This window comes from Coloeus monedula (assembly GCF_965178545.1).
Source record: "Coloeus monedula genome assembly, chromosome: 24".
Taxonomy (NCBI): Eukaryota; Metazoa; Chordata; class Aves; order Passeriformes; family Corvidae; genus Coloeus; species Coloeus monedula.
Genome location: NC_138804.1, coordinates 3,058,986 through 3,077,418, shown reverse-complemented (window position 1 = coordinate 3,077,418; position 18,433 = coordinate 3,058,986).

Sequence of the window (18,433 nt, the reverse complement as noted above, 5' to 3'; positions counted from 1 at the left end):
GGAGGTGCTGGTGATGGCTCTGAGGAGCACTGGGGTTGCTGAGCACCTGGGACCAGGTATGGCTGGGAAGGGATGCGCAGTGCCCACCACTGGTTTGGCTGCTTGGGAACTGGTCCAAGCTCTGCTTCACTGCACAGGACTGTCTTCCCTGCAACCCCCAGCTGAAGAATCTCTTAAATGATGGCAAGATCTCATCACCTTGAAGGAGACCTGGCAAACAAGACCTTAAGCTTTAAACACCAGAATGAAGAGGTTCACTTTAAAAAGGAGAATAATAATTTCAAGGCCAAAGCAGCATCCTAGCCCTGGTGTTGGTGTTTTAGGTGGAATTGAAGAGCAAAACAGTCCCTGAGAGCTGATGGCTGTGGGGATGTGACCCTGGAGTGGGGCACAGGCTGCCCATTGTCTGCTGTCTGGGGGAAGTGTGTCTCGAAGGGCCACTGGCACTTGGCGCCGGGCTTGTTTCACCTTCCTCTTCCTCAGTGTGGGATGAGAGAAAAAAACACCTTTCAGCTCAGAGGTGTGAGACTCTGTAAATGCCGTGAACAAACTGTTAGAGGTTATGAGAGATCACCCAATTTCTCCCAAGCTGCCTGAATCCCTCAACAAAGTCCATGAATTCTTAAAGCACATTCCATGTGCAGGGTCCCCAGCTGAGATGCACTTTTAGGGATGAGCCCTGATTTACTCCCTGGCTTCAAACAAGAGATGATGGCACAAATGCTTTGGCAGAAGCCAGATCTCGGTGCTGCCACACCTGAACTCCACCTCTGTGATTTCCCAAGCATCCTGAGGGATTGGAGTGTTGGGACCCTTGACCGCTCCTGTGGAATGCTCTAAATCCCAGGGGATTTGCAGAGCTCCCGGTAGACACCTCACCTGTGAGAGGGCTGAACCCAGAGGGGGAATTCCCTCCCACAACCAACAGCGTGGGGATCCCATGGCTCAGGAGCTTGGGATGAAACTAAACTGGCATCCTTTTGTCACCTGGAAGTGAGGAGAGAAGCAGCTCATGGACCACGTGTCAGGAGCTGCCCCAAACCCATGGGGCTAAACCCACCAACACCCCAACAGGGCTGGATTTTGGAATGGGTGTCTGGTCTGTAACACCAAGGGTTTGAGGGGGGCTTGGCGAGAGGATGAGCCGGATCGAGAGGAGGGAGGGTCCTAGGCTGCGATCCCTCCAGGCCTAACCTAATCACCATCGCTCTGCATTATTACCCTGCCTAACGTGGCATGCTTTTAAATAAAATATGCAAAGATTTCTCAAATTATTTCCCCGGGGCAAGTGCGTTTTCTATCTTCGCTCGTGCATGTTAATCTGAAAAATGCAAATTCCACACACACCCCCATCTGTTGGGGCTCGGCCATTTATTAACTTTTTTTTTAATGCAAAATGTTTCTTTCTTTTATATATATATATGAAAAAGCAATGAGTTTTGTTATCTCTGCCCCTATTTTATTTAATTTAGAGAAAACAGGTTTTAATGGGTAAAAAAAATAATGATAATAATAAAATGGCCCTGAGGTGCTGAGAAATTCAACTCACTCAGCACTGGAGTTTTAATCAGAGATTGGTGTTGGGCAGGATTATGGCTTGAAGAAGGCTGGGCCTGTTTTAAGAAGAAATGCTGATGTTGAGGGGACAAGATTTACTTATTTATTTATCCAGGATGGCTTTAGTATTCAAGCCTGAGCCAACAGCACATCTTGAGAGACTGACAGCTCCCCCCGTGGCTGCCTGGACTTTGGTGGCACTTCCCCAGGCTGCAGGGCTGTCCCTGTCCCAATCCTTTCCTGCCCAGGGGTGACAGTCCCAGGCTCCCCAGAGCAGCACGTGGGCAGTGCCCTCATCTCCATCATTAGGGGTCCTTTGCAAAATCATTAGAAATATCAAGAAAAAAGCAACCACAGATAAAAAACGGGGAAAAGGAGGATCCCAGGCCGTGTTTTCCCTGACAAGAACCTGATGTGACAGAGCTCGGCGTGCTGAGCGTAATTGGCAGCCTCTGCCCAGGAGAGGCCCATGGACAAACTTGCTCCAGGACGTGAGGATGCCCCATCCCTGAGCCCGCGGGTCCCCACGGCGGGGGGCGGACGGGGACCGCGGCTCTGGCACGGCTGCCGTGGGGAACATCAGCCTTCACCTGAGTAATGAGACAAAACCCAGGGAAAACACACATGAAAAGGAAGGGAAAGAGAAACTCTTAGGAAATAAGATCAAAGTCCTGCCTTCAAAAACGTTGTCCTGCAGCTACGAAGAAACCCAGATCGCCCTAATTGCGGCAGCCGTGTGCAGCGCTCGGCAGAGTGCTGGAGTGGGGGACGGGCTGGGGGGGATCCAGAGGTCCCAGCACCCAGCTGGGAGGGACAGGAGCGTAATGGGGACATGCTGGGCTTGCTGGTTTTATTTTTGGAGTAGTCCTGTCCCTGCTCCCACAGGCCCATGTAGCTCAGCAGTGATTTCTGAATGAGAACCGTAGTGTGGGTCCTCACATGAAGGAGCAGAGGGAAGCTGCTGGCTCGGGACACATCACACATTGCACTTAATACAATTTTTTTTAATAAAATCGTATTAATATTTATTATATAAATACAATATTTTATTAATATTGTTCCCACTAGACATTTGAAAGAGAAACATTGGATTAACTGATGGTCAACTGCTTGGACACAGAGAATTGGTTTATGCAGGGCAAATGGTTGCAGAAAAGGACCTGCACTGGAAAAAAAATGTCTCTCTTTTGGAAAACTGCAAAGAAACTCCAGAACTGAGGCTTGCCCAGGCTCCCTGTGCAACTTCCCAAAGAAGCAATGGAACAGAGGGAACTCCAGTCATGGAATGCTGGGGGCCAAGGGATGCCCAGGAGTGTTCTGGACACAGGGGAGCCACTGTCCTGGGCTGGCCCTTGCCAATCCCCCATTTATTGCCATGTTCAGGGCACAGACGGGCTCTGCAGGCAGACACTGCTGCCTTTCCATGGGGCTGCTGCAGGGATGGATGAGCTGGCAGGTTTGCCTCCTCTCACCCCTTTCCAGCAGTTGCTCCCTATCCTTCTCTCTGCCATAGTCCCGGAGCACTGAGGTCCTACAGCACCCAGGCAGCTTCTGGTCCCCAAGGGGACATGGAGGGAGTCACAGCCTCAACCCAGCCCGACCCCTGCAATGGGTGCAGAGCACCCGGGTCTCTGCCATGGCACAGGGAAGCAGCTGGCTGGCCCTTTAAAGCCTTTTTTTTCCTCTCTTGTTAAAAGATGTCTGGGAGGGGAGCTGCCAATCTGAAAAATGATCCTTCCTTTTTTCCATTTTCTTCCTTCTCTCCTTCTAGCTTGTGCTCATCTGTTCAGGTGAACCGCAGGCACATTCATTAAATCTCTGTCTTTGACACCTCAGCTGCTTTGGAGCCCTGGGCTGCTCTTTCTCTTTTCTTTCTGTGTTTTTTTCCTGTTCCCCATCTCTGAGCCCGCCTGATCAGCACACTAAGGCAGCGAGAGCGAGCTGCAGAATCGTTAACGAAGCACAAGTCCGCTGGTGAGGTGCTGAGTGGCTGGTTTTGGAGACGGTGTTGGGGCCACCCAACTCGTGGGTGCACTCCACCCCTGCTCGTGGACAGGGAGCACTGGGGCACTGTGAGGTGCCACCGCTGGCACTAGGGTGGCACAGAGGGAGATGAGCACAGTGACAGCACAGCCTGCATCCAGCCAGCGCCCCAGGGCTGCGGCCGGCAGCCAAGGGCTTGGCTCACTCCACTGTCCTCAGTCCCACTAAATCCTGTTACTCAATGCAGGAACGGCTTCCCTGCTCCCCAGGCCTCCCTGGCTCCCCAAATCCTCCCAGGGTTCACCCTCATGCACCCATTTCTTGCCTGTCCCATAAGTCCCATCCTGACAGGGAGGCACCGATGGCTCATCTCGCCACAGATTTGCTGCTTGGCCAAGAGGGACAGAGCCCATCTCCAGCAGCTGCCTCTGGATCAGCTTCTGATGCTGACTGGGGCTGGAGGAGAGAGATAACCCGCCCGGCTGCCGCCAGGAAGGATTTGGCCTCAGCTGTGCTGGCCCCTGGCCGGGTACCTGCCAACTGCTCCCAGCCCTGGAAGCCCCAGCACCAAGCAGTGAAGGTGGTGGGGATGAGATGCTCTCCATGGCCTTTGCCCATGGGCTCAGGACAAAGGGGCAGGAGCAGGAAGGATCCCTTTGGTAGAGGCAGAGCCTCGGCAATGAGGAGGATGGCAGAAGGACTGGGGCTGGACCCAACACCTCAGGAAAGCACGTGTCCAAATCCCAGCTCTCTCTGGGATGCAGTGCTTGCACGCAGGGCAGGGCAGTGTGTCCTGCGGGAAGGGGACAGCCTGGTGTGGAGAACGGGGCCGAACAGCGAGTGGCTCCAGGAGGCTCAGCAGGACTGGGACTGTAAAGATGCGAATTCCTGCAGAGTTTTGTTAGCGGGATCGGCGCGCAGCCTGGTGCCCTGCTCCGAATTAATTATCTGCTGACACGATTTCGCTTCTTTCCCTTTGTGTTATTTTAATTAACAGAGATCTCCTCCAAGCAAGCCAGCTGTCATGTAAATTGTAAAACTGTCAGCATGTACAGGAACTTAACAGGGACTGGAAGAAAGCCTTGCACAAAGGGATGTGCTACTTTCCCTTTTTGGTTTTCCTTCTCTTTTTTTAAATCTGGCACATTCGTAAAGTTAAAAAAAAGTGTGAAGACTAGGGTGGGGCAACAGATGGAGAAAGACCAGCTTTTACTTTAGATCCATTTCTTGAGGCAGAGGTGTTCTTAAGTACTTTGGATCAGGATTGTTTCCTTGCACATCCCTGTAGCCTGGGCATTCCTCCCAGTTCCCTTCCCCTCCATCCACGCAGGCTGCAGGTGGGATGAAACCTACCATAGGAAGGACTCAGCATCAAGCTGGGCAAAAGGAGACATCCGTGGCTTTGATATGATTAATCTGGTCTGTGTCCATTGCGGATTTCACCCGCATTCATCCTGAGCTTGATGAATCCCCGTGTGCCGACAGCCAGCTGCAGGACTGGCTCCAGCTCTACTCCTGCATCATCTAGGCTTGAGATTTTTAACTATGAGCCGAAATCAGCCAGTTCTTCCCAAAACCAGACTCTGCAAACAAGCAAAACTGTGTTAATGGGCCCCATATGTCTTTGGTTAAAAGCCGCTCCAGCAGCAAGAGCAGCAGATGCAGAACGGAGCACGCGGAGCCGGAGGTACGGCGGGAGTTCATGCGAGGATACTCCATGGACATCCCATCTCCCCCGAATGCAAGCAGAAGCCTGTGGTAACCCTGCAGCAATCAATTAATAAATGTTTAGGCAAGTCAATGAAGGTTAGCAAGGCCCCAGCTCAACGGGAAGCTCAGGGAGGACAGCGGGAAGTGGAGATGCTCTGGTGCAGTGGATGGCAGCAAGACACCAAGGGGGAGATGTGCTGGGGCATCCAGGGGTCTCTGCACTTGGTGGGACATCAAAAGGCTGTGGGGCAAGAGGGATGCTCACCAAACCTGCTCCCTGCAGAGGCACCCCCATTTTTGTAAGAAATTCTACGTTTTTCTTGCTGCCTGATTTTGGGAGAAGATCGACAGCCTGGGAAGGGCCTGGATTTTCTGCAGTGTGGTTTTCAGTGCATCATCCTTACAATCTACAGACCTGGGCTATGTCTGGATGAGGACTGAGCTACTTAATTCCATTTCTTCCCTTCCTCATCACAAATTGTTTTTGTTGCCCTTTAAGAACAGAGCAAAAAGATTCCAAACCACATTCTGGTAAAGAAGGATGGATTTTCTTTCCGAGCAGCAGCCAGGGATAAAAGCCTGGAGACAGCTGAGCAAGCTGCAGCATCACAGCCCAAATGCTGAGCTTATCCGACGAGCACAGCCGGGCTGTGAGGGCTCCAGCCTGATGCCGAGGGTTCCACAATGTGGCCAGGGGCTGGGATATGCTGATCGCATATGGAGGTTTCCTCTCGGCCCCGTTTGCATGCCAGGCATGCTGCTTGTCCACTGAAACAAATGACCTTGAGCAGCGCTGCGGGTCAATAAAATAATTTGCTAACTGATCCATCTTCTGTGGCAAACAGATGAATCAACTCCGGCTCCCTGGGCTGTTTTATGTACGGATGGGAGAGCCGTGAAGTTAAAATAACGTGTGCGGCCACATCCATCTCCATGCAATGAAAGGATGGCTCTGAGTGAATAAAGTTGTGTATTTCTAGATGGGGAAAAACCATCTCTGCATCTCCTGACACTTGATTTGGTGAGGTGGGTGCTGTTCCCCAGGACGAGCTGGCCCAGGCCACACTCTCCCTTGGTGGAGCATTGTGTCCCCTTTGTTCCTGCTTTCCACCCATCTCCTCCAGCAGCTCCACTGCCCTGATATGTTCCTGATGGCCTCTCCTGGGCTTCAGCTCCCAGACAACCCTTGGCGATCCTGTTCTTGCCACCACCTCATTTCTCCACAAGGAATGGAGACTCCAATTCCAGCCACAAAGGTGACTCACAGCCGGGAGCTGGAGTACAGTGAGAGGCACACTCGGCTTTTACTGATCTCCAGCGCAGCAAAGCTGTTAAAAGCAATTAAGAAATGGCTGTTTCCATCCCGGCAATGCAACCTCCAGCAACACTGGCAGGGGGTGGGCAGGAGCTGGAGTCACCGGGGCTGGTGCGCGCGGCCGGGCTGCATCTGTCAGAGAGTGCGGCAAACTGGGGCACTCGGAGGGAGCAGAAAGGCCCCGAGGCAGCCTGTGCTCACTGAGCCCCTAATCACAGCGAGGTGATTAATGCCCTTCTGCTCCCGTGCGCCGCTGCTCCGCTCCGCGCTCCCCTCGCTCAGCCCTGCTGCCTCGGCAGGTCCCACACCGGCGGGCACCAGGCACTCGGCTTTGCAGGGATGGTGCTCAGTTTTCCCGGTGCTGAAAGCAGGGGCGAAGCCGGCAGTGGGAAAGGGCGGGGCAGAGCAAAATCAGTGGTTCATCGCTGGCTACGAAACAGTCTGTGAATTAATGTCTGTTCTTGGGAGAGGGGTTTTTATCACCTCTTCTCCCAGAGCTTCCCAGCACTGTCTGTCAAGGGCCAGCATATTTCAGGATTCCTAGGGCTGAGACTCAGACTTGGCTCCTGCCTCATGCAGCCTCGGACAGCCTGGAACTGCCCCGTATCAACCGCTTTGTAGATCAGTCTGATGAGTGCTGTGCTGTTGGTTTTAGGCTGGTGCAATGAAAGCAGGATCTGGGAGCAGGAGACAGCCCAGATTCAAGCTCAGGGCCTCCCCAGGGAGTGGCATCCCAGGTTTGAGTGCTGAGGCAAAGGTTGCTGGGGTTAAAAATTCCCTGTGCCCTGCTGCTCCAGATGCTCATTTTCCAAATCCTTTATTAAAATTGCTGTTACAAACACAATTTTGTAGGAGGTTCCTGCAGTCCCTGCAAGCAGGAGGAGGGTACTGGTGAGTTCCTCATGTCAGACACAAGCCTGGTGCCCAAACTCCTCCTCTGACAGCTGGAGCACAGAGGTGGGAGGAGAAAGGGGGAGTCCTGGAGCCCAGCACTTGCTGATCTCAACACTGCATTGTGCTGCAGGATGGACACCTTCCTGCGGGATGCAGGTGGAATGTGTCCCCGTCTGCTCTCCCATAGTGGGGTGGGTTACCTGGCCATGCTCCTCTGGCTTCTCCCCACAGGTTAACAGGGTTAGGCATAGCTCAGCCAGGTTAGGCACAGTTCAGCCAGGCTAGGCACAACTTAGCAGCAGCAAATGTCAGTGAGCAGGAACAAGCGGCTGTGCTCATTCCCAGGAGGAGAGAGGTCACGGTTTGCCTGTCCCAGAGGTTAACAAACCCTGCACAGCCACCCCAAGGGCACAGGAGCTGCTTTAGCTGGACACCAGAGATAAAAGAGCTGCTCAGAGGGCTCAGAAAAATGGGGTCCCTTCCACAGGGCCACAGGAAACACCTCGTGCCCCAGCAGCGTCACACCGTGCTCCTCTTCCTTGGCCACGCACTGGGCAAAGCTCGCTCCGCACCGGGATTGCTGCAGGGCACTTCCTGCGAGCTATTAAAGGACATTGGGTAATTAATACCTTCCATGCATGAGGAAAAATGAAAGGCAGGTGGGAGGAGGAGGGGAGCAGGGAGGAGGCAACTCCATTTTGAAGGCTGTTGGGGTGGTTTTCCCTTGGCGTGTTGTTAGAATTTGGAGGCTCCTGCATGCTGCAGTGTTCACACCTCTCAGACGTTATTCACAGCCTGATTCCAGCCAGCACCACAATGCTCTCAGACTGTGCAGGATCCATGCTGCCTGTTGGAGCAGCTCTCCTCCTCCTCATCCCTTGGGATCACTGCAGGATGAGCTGAGGCTGCCCCACACTCCAGGCTCAGCACCCAGCCAGCTTCTCCAAACCCCCTCCATAGCTGAGAGTTACAGGAAAGGCCCCTCTGTGCTGAAGAAAGCTTCATTTCAGCACCTTAAATACAGTTTCTTAACAAACAAAATGTTTATTTGCTGAATAATAATAGTAATAATAATAAAAGAATTCCAGCCTCGAGGCATGTAGTGGGATGGCTGCAAGCTCATTGGAGCGTGTGTCCATTACCGTCCGCACTCCAGACCCCGGCGCAGCCCCGGCGCTTTATTCCGGGAGAGTGACTGACAGACCCTGATCGATGCTGATTTGGGTCTTAAATAAACACACTGGCGCTGGTTTGCTGGGAAGAGAGAGGTGTCGGCATCTGGCTGACAGGCAGAGAGAGACAAACTTTGCCAAACGGGCATTTCTTAGCAATATTTCCCGTTTTTGCAATTTATTTCCCTTCTCTCAGCACTATGCCATAGGAGCTGGGCAGAAGCTGGGATGGGGCAGGAAGGTTTCAGAACAGAGTTATTTTGCATTTTACTCCTTTAACTATGTCTTCTGACAGAAAAGATAGAAAGACAGAAAAATAGAGTACAAATATTCAAACATTCAAACAGAATTGTGCTGCTAAGAGCCACCAGATCTCGCTGGTGCCTGATCAGACCATCAAGCAGGGAAAGGTGCTTCACTGCCAACAGCTGCTGTCAAGGCAAAATCCCTTTGATAATTTGCTGAACTGTGGCAATTCACATCTGCAAGAGCTGTAAGAGCTCCAAGGAACCCCGAGATTCTTGGAAATGTTTTTCACCAGCATCATGTAGGTCTCAAAATTACTGGAAATGGCACTTGAGAGTTGAGTGACTCAGGCTGCTACAGTTTGGAAAATATCACTCAGGTCATTTTTTTTGCCCTTTGAGAATGATTTTGTCATATCCAACACATCCCCAATGCCCATTTCTCCTTTACTGCCATGTCAGGCATCAATATTGAAACAGCAGCAGATAAAGTTCGTTGCTGCAACATCCCAAATACTTCTGTGCACCCATGTTCTGATGACTCCCTGTGGGGTGACTCTGTTATCTCCTCATCTCTGACCCTGCGTGCCAGCAGATTCCAGCCTGGGCAGAAATGAAGGTCACAAGTTACTGAGCCAATCTGGGAAAGAAATTCCAGGAGAGCAGATCGGGATTGTTTTAATTAAAGGAAAGAGGCAGGGGAAGGGGGGCAGAGCAACACTCGAGCAATCAAACAACATTTTCCCCTCATGAAGATGAACAGTTTGAGGTAGGATTAAGATGGCTGAAATTGTCTTTTTAAAGGAATGTAAAAATGTGGATGTTGGATGATTGACAAATAAAGGGCACTTTCCTTTAATTTAAATATGCTCCTAGTTTGTGCAGAATATGTTAATTTATACATTGCCTAAATAGCCAGTAGCTATTGTCTGTAAAACCACATCAGATCAGGGCAGCAGGGCAGTTAATGTACTGGCTGGATGTTATGGCTGGTCAGTGAAGCGATCCGAGCTTCCTTCCACTGGCTCCCAACCCCTAAATGGAATAGCTGAGCTGTAAAAAACTGCCAGGGGCATAAACTGAAGTTCATTCTGTCAGCCTTCAATAGGACAAGGCTCTCCTTCCCACAAGGACCCGTCCATACCCTCAGCCCCAGCCCGGCTCCTGCTCCTCTGTGACCACAGAGCTGTTCCCCTTCTACTGAAGAGCCCTCCAAGACCCTTTGCTCTCCACAGGGATGATTTCTTGGGGAACATACAGCCCACCCCAGGAGCTGTTCACAGCTTTCCCTGATCCCGTGCTCCCCCCACGCCTCAGTTTCCCTGGCTGCAGGCTCTCCCAGACCCTGCAGCCCAGCTCTCCTGGGGCTTTGGTCACATCTCCTCTCTCCCAAGGTCCCACAGCAGGTCTTAGCCTCCCCAAAAAGTCCTGCTCTGCTCCTGCCATGCCGTGACCTGCCCTGGGATTTTCTGCTGGGCCTCCTGAGCAGTCTTGGGGGCCCAGCTGGATTTCTAACCCTGACATTTGGGAGCCTCTGCCCCAAAGGTCCTGAGTATGATCCATCCATGCCTGACCTGCCTCTCCTCTGCCTTCATGTGTAGCCATGACTTGGTCTGGTCTCTGGAGCAATTTTTAATGCAGAGAGGCTTCTAATTAACAGGATTCTGAAGTTAATTAAGACAATCTCGTTTAGATCTCTCCATGAGTGCTCACAAGGGCAATGCTCCTTCCCTGGGCTCCTTGGGAGCCTCCACTCACCTCTCAAATCACACCCCAGGAACTGTTGTGTCTCGGGAAAGGGTCTGGGATGTCACCTTAAAGGCTGCCAGGTCCTGGAACATGTTTTTCCAAAGGACCAAATGACCAACATGGAAATCCAGACTCCACAGACTTCGGGGCCATGCTCCAGCCTTCCTGGGTCCTCCATTCCCTTCTGGACAAAGCTGCTGTCTCAATAGGTGACTCCTAAGGAGAAACTCTTGTCTCCCATGTCAGCCCAAAACCAGCAACATTACGGACCCAACTTGTCTAAGAAAGGTCCATCCTCTGCATTCCCAATGCCTTCCCAAAGATCAGTCTGGATTAAGTTTACAGTGAGATGATAAGCAGTAATAATACTGCTGCCTTGCCCCTAATTATTTTCAATATAATTACGTACCCTCAAGAAACCTTTTAAATAGCACACTCTCCTCAGCGCTTCGGTCCAAGGGATTCATTTGTCTTAGGAAAGAAATATTCTTGGGGCTGAATCCTTCATTAGTCTTTCCTGGAGAGACTCCTGCTGAAGTCAGCGGGGTACGTGTGCCCCACTGGAGGATGTGGGGCTGTGCCTGCCTGGGTAGTGCCGGCCACGGGAAGATTTTACAAGCCTCTCGGAATTTGGTTTCTTGGCAGCATAAAGCATTTGGCAGGGAAACAAAGCCTGAAAGTCTGCTGGAAAGTATCAGTGAATGACTCCGAGTTTCACTGTCCTTTATCAGCTTCTTACACTTCCTTTTCTTGTGTTTTAATCCCACACAAGTCCTGTAGCTCCAGTGTGTGAAGTAAAAAGAGGGAAGACACTCAGAGTCTGAGATCATACTGTGTGAGCAGGTGCAAATCAAAAATGCATCATCTTCACATCATTGTGGTGCCCTGCCCCACCTGGAGATCAAAGTGGGAAGGAACAGCAAGGCCAGTGTGTTTGGAAGGGAGGAACTAAATGCATACATTGAATTATTTATACAATATATTTTCAGGTGGTCCAGAGTTTCTCTAAGCATATTGACTTTTCATTCAGAGTGTGCTCAGGTGGGATCTTGTCTGTGGCACCCACATGGAATTTCCTGTAAAAAAAGTTGCCCTTGACTGGATTCTCCACTGTCGCTGTTCCCTGCTGCCCTCCTGTTCCACTGCTGGCAGCACGTCCAGGGTCTGGGATTCCCATGCATGCCCACAGCCCCAGGATGGGATCCCCATCCGTGCCCACAGCCAAAATCTGCTCCTGCTTCCCATGTTCAAACCCATGGGATGCTCAAAGCAGGATTCAGTTTGTGGGTTTTCAGCAATTAATGATCTTTTTAAGATGAAAAACCTGTATAAATGGATGCTTTCCTATGATCCTGTTTTATTTACCTGCTGGCACAGTGGCTGTGACTCCACTTGGATTTTCATCTGCAGAGACTCTTCTGTGCCTTATAGGGTGTCCTGAGCACTTCCCTGGATTTAGGGGTTATTCCTGGTGGATGAAGCATCCAACACCTGCTTGACCCCTAGACCAAGGAACAGGAACCATGGCATCCCCAGTCTGAATCCCTGAAATCCTCTGGGGAAAGGGAGGACTCTTACTGGGAAGTGACAGCCCAGCCCATCCCTCTCTGTGCATTCCCACACACCTGCATTCCAGACTGTCCCTTCCATGCACCAGTGTCTGAAAATCAGGGATGACTTTCCAAGGAAATTTCCTCGCTGAAATAGTTAATGAGGACTGATCCCATCCCCCAGCTCTCTCCCCCCAGCTTGCCACCCCTCTGAAAAAAAATCAGAATAATAATTAAAAGATGCCTAGAAACGCTCTTGGAAGAGCATAAATTCTGAAGATGAAAGTAAATGATTAAAATAATTAAATACTTCAAGTTGACAAGCAGAAGCAGAATCTTGCCAACGGACATTTGTCGGTAATTAGTTAATTAATCCTAACACAAATTATAAGCCATAACAAACCAGTCAGGCTGAACGCAGCCGGCTGTTCGGAATTAAACTTAGAAAAAGAGGGAGCAAGAGAAAGAAGAAAGAAAAGTTTGGAGATTCTTGCAGATCTGAGGCAAGATGCTGTGCAGGAGCTGGTGTGCCCCTAGGAAAGGCAACCAGGACAGGGGCAGGAGTTGGGGCAGAACAGGGCTGTGTTCCCACCTGGCAGGAGCACAGTGGGATGGGATGCATGGAATAGGCAGTACAGAGCAGGATTTGGGATTTCCACCCTTTTTCTGTGAGTAAATGCAGCACAAAGGCTTCCCAGCTCTGTTTCCTACTCTGCCACTGGTACCAGTGTGCACTTGAGAACATCCTTGCCATGGGAATGAGCTGGTCTGGGTAGGTCCACAGGACCTCCAGGTCCACAGGCAAGTGGTGACATTAATCCAGGGGTTTCTGGAAGATGCGTGGACCCGCATCTGTGAAGGGCTCAATCCTGGGGTGCTGGGAGGGCAGCTGCAAACCAGCTGCCCATTAACACCCTGGAAAGTGTTTCTAGGACAGGCTGGAAAAGCAAGGTCAGTGCTTGGGAGCTGGGTCCTGCCAGGGAAACTCGGTGCAAATGACACCAGGACACGTGTGTGGTCAGCAGGGACCCAGCATGAGCCTGATGCCATCCAAATCACTGGGAAGTTGGGGAAGACAGAGCCTTTGTGCAATGGAAAGAGGTTAATGAGCTGTGGGCTGGTTTCTCACCTCCGGTCACCTTGGCTCAGGTCCAATTTTCAGCCCTAGATTAAGTGAGGTTGGTGATCCACAGGCAGAACACGGTGACTGACAGCTCATCTGCGGCTGCACCACTGTGTTCACACGTCCAGCCAGGGCTGGGGACGCACTGAAGGGCCAGGCTTTGCCCTTCCTTCAGCACGAAAAAGCTCTGGAGCAGCCAGAGTCGGTGTTCTGACAGAGAGGACCTGCACATCTCCAGCACGGGGACACTGCTTGGTGACAGACTGGGCCAAATGACAGCTGGCAGTGCAGCTTAAGTGAGAAATGGGACATACAGGTTGCAAATGGGCTTTTAACAGGATGGAAAAGCAGGCATGAAACGTTTTGAAAGAATAAACAGATACAAGGGAAGTGTGACTATCCCACAGATCCCACATTGTTGGAGGAGTTGCCAGTGAGTGATGTGCCACGTCTGGGCACGTATCATGTGAGGGGAAGTATGAACATATGAGTACACATGACCATCTCCTGATGTGATTTACATGCAGAGGAGAAAGAGATTATTTACAAGACAATGAGAATTAACACTGAAGAAATTCAAGGCCTGTCTCTTTTGGCCCAAACTCCCTGAATTGCCTGCACAATGGGTTCCTGTTTTCCATCAAATCCATCCAGAGCTCTGCTGAAGAGAAAGTTTCATTCGCATGTGCGTGAGCATGTGTACGCGCGTGTTCTAAGTGTTTTGCATTATGTGAGCTCTGACCTTCAGAGGGGAACAGAAGGAATATTTTCCCCCCTGAGGCTAGAGTTGTCAGTGAAATGTCTGTCTTCCTTAATAATTTCAATCCGGGTGACAGGGGACAGGGCATTTTGCTCTGAACGAACGTACTGTAAAAACTGTCAGATAGAATTTGTCTCAAGAAGCAACATTTCTATCCATTCGGGGTCATAATTACAGGCATCTTATGACCTGTGGAGCAGCACATTTTTCTCAACCAAAAAAAAAGGAGTCCTAAAATAGGTGGTTTGGTCTTCTGCAGAGCTTTGGATCGAACCTAAATGGAATCTAACAAACAACAGTGATCTGCAGCAGAATGCTTTCTTCGTGTTTGCTGGCTGCTTTTTAAAATCCAGAACAAACTGTGCACTGAAGTGACGTAGCAGACAAGAGGGACAGAAATTGCCATTCACTGGGCTGGAGTAATGGCCTATTTCTCCTATATCCTGCCTCCTAACTGCCTGCCTCTCCGAATTTCCTCCACACTGACACAAGCCAGCGTCTTGTTAATGAACTGAATAAGTAACTAAATGGGTGATTAACCAAATGAGCATGACGATAATTTGATTGCACTTTCCCCACTTTTAAAGCACAGGAAATAGTAAGAAAAGAAATAATTCAGTGACCAGCAGGAATTCAAACACGACAGAGCTAGAGGAGCTGGGGGGAGCTTTGACTAGATGTGGCTGTCAATAAATCCCCCACAACACTGCAGAAATCTCTGGCTAAATATTTAAATTCCTTGATTTGTGCCTCCACACAGAAGAAAAAACCTACTAATTGATTTGAAGCAGCTTTTACTTATATGGTTTGATTTTATAATTAGCAACAATCATGAAATGGATCATCTTGCTGTTACGTGCAGTTATGAGTCACACACCACTCAAAGCTGGACACCGTTTTGGGGTCGCCACCCTGGGTTCGTATAACGGAGCCTGCAGTGCCTGTGGCATCCCCACCTTACTGAGGTCTGAGTGACAAATCAGACTGCGAGAGGGAACCCAAAGTTACCACAGTGGGAAGATGCCCTGCACTCCTGGGGAGGGAGAAATGGGAAAACTGAGAATTAACTCCCTATCCTGGGTCATCCCAGCTGCTCACAGTGGATAGTCCTCTTCTCCACCCCAAGCAGACAATGGTGACCATGGCAGAAGCACAGGAAAGGAACATCCGGCTGAGGAGCAGGGCCCCACCTGGACTCTGGAAACTTCTCACCTGCAAGATCAATCCTGCCAGAGACACAAACGTTAATCAGCCAATGGCAGGGCAGGTTACAATCCATTTTCACCTGCACACTCTGATGGATGCCCCATTCTTGCCATCACAGGTGGAGAGGAAACACTCTGCAGTGGGCCTGGGAGTGAGTGCTCTGGAGCAGAGCAGCTCTGGGAGGCAGAGGGGTGCCTGTAGGATTCATGGTACCAGGCACTGACATTCCCTGACAAGTTTGCCATGAATGAGGACTCTTGGAAGGAGTTTTGGTGGTAGTGGGAAAGGAGGACAGTCCCTCCACACTGATGTTAGCCTGGGAAATGTCTGGAGGGGGAGCATGTCAAGGTCAGAACAATCCCTCTGCAATGCTGCTGTGCCCCTGAAAGCAAGCACTGAAGGGGGATGCTGACAGCCTGCTCTGCATGCCAGGAGAGCCAGGCTCAGGATTTAAATCCCACTGACAAACACCTCCATCCAGGTAGTGTCTAACACGGCCAAAACAAATGTGAAAGAGATACTGTAGCTTTGCTCACTAAAACGGCAGCAAGAGCTGCTCTCCAGGGACTCTGAGGCATCATGGTGGGAAGGACAGAGCCAGACTTGGCACCAGGGTTGCCACAGCCTGGGCATGGGAGGAACAAGGTAAGGCTTGTCCCTGCCCATCCCTGAGGAGAATCTGTTAAAAGACACCATGGTTAGGCCCACAGAAAGTAAGTTCCAGGAGCTCTGTGGAGCCCAGACAGGGAGATTAGGAGCAAAGCCCTGTGTAAGCCTTGCAGGGTTCATTTTGGGGTTGGTGATCCGAACCGCACGCTCTGGCAGCTGGCGAGAAGCTCAGTGAATCAAGACATTTCTATTCCCATCCACTCCATCACCCTGCCCTGTGATCTCCTAAATCATTTCTCCTCTCTGCACCTTCATTTCCTGCACTTGAAAGAGCAAGAACATGCAGATTCCTTTCTTCTCTGGAAAGCAGGATCTCCTGCAGGAAACTTTGTCCAGGCATTCCAGTAACTGTAACATCATCTTTACTAATACCATATTGAGAGACAACAAAGGACAAAGGCTCGTGCAAGCACTGCTCAGACGATCCCTGGAATGACAAATCCCTCCCATCCTGCCATCCTGGGTCACACCACAGCCCCACGCTGGTCGTATGAGATGGGGACTGAGCAGAAAGCTGAGCCCAGATCCCTCAGGACAGCGTTTCCCAGCCCAAGGCAGCAGCAATGCACCCAGGCGGGCTTGGCATAGCCCTTCTGGAAGGGCAACAGGACATCGGGATCACCAGACTGGGAGACAGAGGTAGAACACGTGGAGTTTTCCTCCTCCTCTGCCACATTTAGGGCGCTGTGTTCCCTGCCTGTAAAAGGTGTTCTCCTGCTCTCACAGGAGAGAGAGGGATGCCAGTAGCCAGGCTACTCACAGCTTTTGCTTTTGGAATATCCCCATGGAGGTCATGGAGCAAACAACACATGAATACACATAACTGCAGTGTTTGTCTTGAAAATAAAACAGGCAAAGGCACATTCAATTTTAAGACATGCTGCAGCCTGGACAATTTCCCTTTAATGGTGGAAAATATTCCCTGCTTTCTGCTGGCAGAACGGTCCTGCTAGTGTCATGGACTTGCATGAGGAGCACCTTTACCCCAGGAAGAGGTAGGTGTGCACTGGCTGCACATGTGTTCCTAAACAAGGAAATCCAATCTGTCAAGAAAATTCAGTAACAACTTTCATGCTTAATTGTACCCCAGGGCCCCAAAAAAATCAACCAGGATGGTAGTTGTGGATTTTTCATTAACCTTCTCTTAAAAAGGTCTCAAAAAATAACACTGAGTGAGAAGGGCTGGTTGTACATGTGGAATACGTGCAGAGATCTACAGGGGAAAAACGCAAAACTTCAGGTTGGATCCGCACAGAAAATCCTTCAGTAGAAGAAAACACCATAGTTTGATTTACACACGCAGCACTCAATTGAACAAGTGTAGCTACAGGGCATTGGAAAACAGTCAAAATGGTGAATTTGCTGCTTGCACACATTTATACTGTTTCCTGGAGACAATCTGCTGTTGCTTTTTGGCATGTTTAGTATTTTTTAGACCACACAAAGGTTATGTTCAGTTCTCCTAATGACTGGGTGTTTGCCATATGCTGGAACATCCTGAATTTTCTCTCCTGGGGCTGCCTCAAACCCACAGATTTTGGTTGCTTTGGTGGCTCCTTTTCTCAGCATGGGGCTGGATTTGTGGAGCTGCACTCAGAGAACACTGAATCTTTGAATCTTGATGGAGCTCAGGCAGGGCATAAAACAAGGGCCGGTTGGAGTCACCTCAGTGAAACAGTGCCCAGGCAATCACAGGGTGGTTTGTTTTTTTTTTTTCCTCTTGTTGTTAATTATTCACATTACAGGCACACCTGGAAGCCTCTGGGTGGAAGTGTCCAAGATCAGGCTGGAAGAGGCTTGGAGCAACCTGGTCTAGGGGAAGGTATATCTGCCCACGGCAGGGAGTGGGACTGGGTGATCTTTAAGATCTCTTCCAGCCCAATCCATTCCAGGATTTCTGTGCAAGAAGGCACTTTTTTTGTCCTGGGAAATTTAAGTAGATTGAGACTGGGGAGAAAATAAATAGAGAATAACGTTCACTGCTCAGCAGCTGCTAGAACCTATGTCCAGCCAGGTGATGAACCACAGATGCCACCCAAGGTCTCTACCTGAGCTCATGGAAGAGCTTTGAAGCCATTAACTGATAGGAAAATCCACAGGGTCATCTTAAGATCTGGGAAAAAATCCTATATTGGCTCAATGGGTGAGCCAGGCTTGGGATTGTCCCTTTGGCTGTGGGGAACCAACTTCAGATGGTTTTGGGGCACACGTGTACTGACCATCCCCCTGTGCTGGCACTGCTGGGGCTGCACGTCAGATCCTGGGGCAGTTCTGGGCCCTTCATGACAAGAGAGACATTGAAGGGCTGGAGCGTGTCCAGAGAAGGGAACGGAGCTGGGGCAGAGTCTGGAGCACCAGGAATGGCTGAGGCAGCTGGAAAGGGGCTCAGCCTGGAGCAAAGGAGGCTCAGGGGGGACCTTGCGGCTCTGCACAACTCCCTGACAGGAGAGTGGGTGAGGTGGGGCCGTCTCTCCTGCTATGAAGAGTCAGCTCAGTGAAG